The 1,398-nt window shown below is 45.9% G+C and overlaps 1 long non-coding RNA gene across 1 annotated transcript in view; it reads right to left on the reverse strand.

The window, feature by feature from the left end:
* Window positions 1-300: 300 nt before the first annotated feature.
* The window catches only part of LOC117958992, a 16,316-nt gene continuing 15,218 nt past the window's right edge, over window positions 301-1,398 (reverse strand). The window contains exons 3-5 of the long non-coding RNA XR_004659842.1: window positions 1,071-1,200; window positions 885-979; window positions 301-387 (exon numbers count right to left, since the gene is read on the reverse strand). This is a non-coding gene — a long non-coding RNA (uncharacterized LOC117958992). The remainder of the gene's footprint in view (window positions 388-884; window positions 980-1,070; window positions 1,201-1,398) is intronic.

A 1,398-nucleotide genomic window follows, 5' to 3' on the forward strand; every position in this document is an offset into this window, starting at 1 on the left:
AACATGAGGGCAACATGAGGGCAACATGAGGACAACATGAGGACACCATGAGGACAACATGAGGACAACATGAGGACAACCTGAGGGACAACATGAAGACAACCTGAGGGACAACCTGAGGGACAACATGAAGACTACATGAGGACAACATGAGGACAACACGAGGGACAACATGAGGACAACATGAGGACACCATGAGGACAACATGAGGGCAACATGAGGGCAACATGAGGACAACATGAGGACAACATGAGGACAACATGAGGACACCATGAGGACAACATGAGGGATAATGTCTGGGACTTACAACCAGCTGCAGGCTGCCACACTTGTGACCCGGAAAGACCAGCAGCTGTTTCTCCAGACTGGGACACAGGTCACACAGACCTGGGAGGGAAATACAATGAAGTGGATTTAAACTCAGCTGGTCCAACAGCAGCTCATCAGGGCTTGGACAAGTGTCTCAGGAACTTAGGACAAGTACATTTTCACTTGTCCACGCACAAAAGTCCAACAAAAGACTTCTCCTTTTATAATAACTTGTGTGTGTTTTGCTGATGCAGAATTGGACCAAACCGTTGAGATCAAACACTATCAACATTATCAACATTAACACAATTCAGTTAAAAACAAATGTGTCCCATGAACATCTGGACGTGGTTTCATCACGTACAGATCTTCACTGCTTGCATAACTGCGGTCTGGAACCAAAACTTACCGGATCAAATCCAACAAAACACGAACCTTGGCCCGGACCTTTAGGTGTGGAAGCCCCCTTTAGTTAGTTTGATGCTTTTTTTCCTAAAGGTTTTGGCGCTTTTTTGACTTGTAGTCGAAGGGAAAACCGTGTAATTTAGTGATTTAGTGATTTTACCACCTCTTACCTTTGGGGTTATCTCTGGTGTCAAACTCAAAAAGCTTAACAGGGTTGTCTGGGAAACTGTACACGTAGATCCGGTTCTTTAGCACGATGATGATCCTGGAAAAGAAAAACAAGACGACGGTTACATTTATCAGACTCAGGTTACCGAGTTACTGCGCTGAATGTGGAGGAGGAGGAGCGAACTTACTTGTCGTGCCTCATGCGGACCGCTAGAACCGGTTTGGTGAAGGTGAACTCCAGAACCAGCTTGTCTTTGGCTTCTCGAGAGTCCCTGGCGTCGTCCCAGACCAGCACTGGAATCAAAAGGAGGATTAGGGCTCGGTTTAAAAAAAGAAAATCATTTTTCAGGATCAGTCTGTATCGTATGAACCGAGAAGGCTTAAAGAATCCGTCGGTACAAACAGCTGCAGCATGCTAGCTAGAGCGCTATGTGCAGCGGTGCTAACGTTAGATAAACAAAGTGGTGGAGAGAGAGAGAGAGAGAGAGAGAGAGAGAAAGAGGTGCTAATGTTAGA

The sequence above is a fragment of the Etheostoma cragini genome, chromosome 16 (genome assembly GCF_013103735.1).
Source record: "Etheostoma cragini isolate CJK2018 chromosome 16, CSU_Ecrag_1.0, whole genome shotgun sequence".
Taxonomy (NCBI): Eukaryota; Metazoa; Chordata; class Actinopteri; order Perciformes; family Percidae; genus Etheostoma; species Etheostoma cragini.